Below are 2456 nucleotides of genomic sequence, written 5' to 3'. Positions count from 1 at the left end.
TACAGTTTTATTTAGTTAAAAGAGTGCAATATTGGTTTCTGGAGTAGAATTCACTTATCACTTACATATAGCATTCAGTACTCATCACAAGCGTCCTCAATACCTTTCACCCATCTAGCTCATCCCCCCCCACCCACATCCTTCCCTCAACCATCAGTTTGTTCCCTATCATTATGAGTATCTTATGGTTTATTTCCTTCTCTCCTTTCCCCCCACTTTTTGCCATGTGTTCATCAGTTTTCTTTTCTTTTTCTTTCTTTTTTTTTTTTTTTGACCTCTGAACCTTTTATTGGCCTCCTGCTCCTCAAAGGATACCTGTTTTGCTGCCTCAACGCCTCAGAATTTTGGTGTTGTTGGTCCTTCAGACACCACTTTGCCGTCCACGATCTTGCTGGTGGTGGTCTTCTGGATGGTCTGCAAGGAGCTTCTCTTGTCCAGGGCGTCAGTAAGATTGAAGTCCTCCCAGTCTTCCAACAGGTGATGGTAGGTGGCAATCTTGGCCTCCAGCTTGACCCTGACATTCAGCAAGGCCTCATACTCCTGGGCCTGGCGCTGCCCCTCTGCCCGGGTCTGGGACAGTTCTGACTCCAGGTGCAGCAGGACCCCGTTGAGCTGCTGCATCTGATCATCTAGTGAGTCTCAACCTCCCTCAGGCTGTTCTCCAAGCTGGACTTCAGGTTTCTCATTGAGTCCAGATTGATCTCCAAGGACTGGGCAGTATGTCTCAGCTCCATGAGACATACTCAGCTTCTCCTAACTCAGAGGTCTGTGTGGTGCTCTCCTCGATCTGCTGGGACCAGTACTTGTCCAGCTCCTCCCAGTTCTTCTGAGCCAGCTCTTCATACTGAGCCCGGATATCTGCCTGATCTTGCTGAAGTCCTGAGATTTGGGGGCATCCAACTCCACCGTCAACCCAGAGTTGGCAATTTGGTTTTATAGACCCTTTACTTCCTCCTCATGATTCTTCTTCATGAAGAGCAGCTCCTCCTTGAGAGCCTCGATCTCTGTCTCTAGCTGCAGCCGAGTGACATTGGTGTCATCAATGACCTTGCAGAGCCCATGGATGTCACTCTCCACAGACTGGCTCATGGCCAGCTCCATCTCATACTTGGCTCGGAAGTCGTCAGCAGCAGGTCGGGGATTGTCAATCTGCAGAACGATGCAGGCATTGTCCATAGCACTTGCAAAGATCTGAGCCCTCAGGTCCTCGATGGTCTTGAAGTAATGCCCCCAGTCTCCGACCTGGGGTCCCTTCTCCAAGTGTTCCCGGATTTTCATCTCCAGTCTCTGTTTATCAGCCTCCAGGCTCCTCACCCTCTCCAGGTATGAGCCCAGGCTGTCATTCAGGTCTTGCATGGTCTCCTTCTCGCCCTGGATGCCCCCTATGCCCACCAGACCCCCGGCCAGCCCCGCAGCTGGGTTCCCGGACCCCCAGCCACCCCGGAAGCTGGTGGAGTGGGATACAGAGATCCGGGAGCCCAGCCCCCCACACCTGCATAGACGCTGGCTGCGCTGCTGCTGATGGGTCGGACCCGGTGGCTGGGCAACTGCACGGAGCCCAGGGACCGGTAGTTGGAAGAGAAGATGGAGCAGGTGGTGAAGCTCATGCTGTTCAGAGAGCAAGAGGGTAACTCGGGAGGCTAGGACTCAGGCTCGGGCCAGGAACCTATTCATCTGTTTTCTTTCTTAAATGTTACATGTGAGTGATATCATGTAGTATTTGTCTTTCTCTGTCTTACTTATTTCACTTAGCACAATACACTGTAGCTCCATCTATGTTATTGCAAATGGCAGGATTTCATTCTTTTTGATGGCTGAGTGATATTCCATTGCATAAACCTACCACTTTTTTTATCTATTCATCAGTCAATGGACATTTGGGCTCTTTCAATACTTTGGCTATTGATAAAGCTTCTATAAGCATCAGGGTACATGTACTTCTTCGAATCCATATTTTTGTTTCCTTTGGGTAAATAGCTAGTAGTGCACCCAGTAGTGCAATTGATGGATCACATAATAGTTCTATTTTTAACATTTTTAGGAACCTACATGCTGTTTTCCAGAGTGGTCACACCACTTCATATTCCTCTTTCTCCACATTATCACCAGCACCTGTGGTTTCTTATATTTTTTATTTTAGCTGTTCCAACAGGTGTGAGATAGTATCTTATCATGGTTTTGATTTGTATTTCCATGATGATGTGTGATGGTGAGACTCTTTTCACGTGCCTGTTAGCTATCTGGAAGTCTTCTTTGGAAAAGTGTGTATTCATGTCTTCTACCCATTTCTTAACTGGATCATTTGTTTTTTGGGTGTTGAGTTTGATAAGTTCTTTATAGATTTTGTATACTAACCCTTTAGCCAATATGTTGTTTGCAAATATCTTCTCCCATTCTGTAGGTTGCCTTTTAGTTTTGTGGATTGTTTCCTTTGATGTGCAAAAGTTTTTTATCTT

The 2456-nt window shown here is 47.1% G+C and overlaps 1 pseudogene; it reads right to left on the bottom strand.

Moving 5' to 3' along the window:
* Positions 1 to 328: 328 nt before the first annotated feature.
* LOC112925473 (keratin, type I cytoskeletal 18 pseudogene) lies at positions 329 to 1607 on the bottom strand (annotated as a pseudogene).
* Between the last annotated feature and the right edge of the window lie 849 nt (positions 1608 to 2456).

This window comes from Vulpes vulpes, chromosome 9 (genome assembly GCF_048418805.1).
Source record: "Vulpes vulpes isolate BD-2025 chromosome 9, VulVul3, whole genome shotgun sequence".
In the NCBI taxonomy this organism is placed as follows: domain Eukaryota; kingdom Metazoa; phylum Chordata; class Mammalia; order Carnivora; family Canidae; genus Vulpes; species Vulpes vulpes.
The sequence above is the reverse complement of the archived record's forward strand: the minus strand, read 5'-3'. Positions and strand labels throughout refer to the sequence as shown.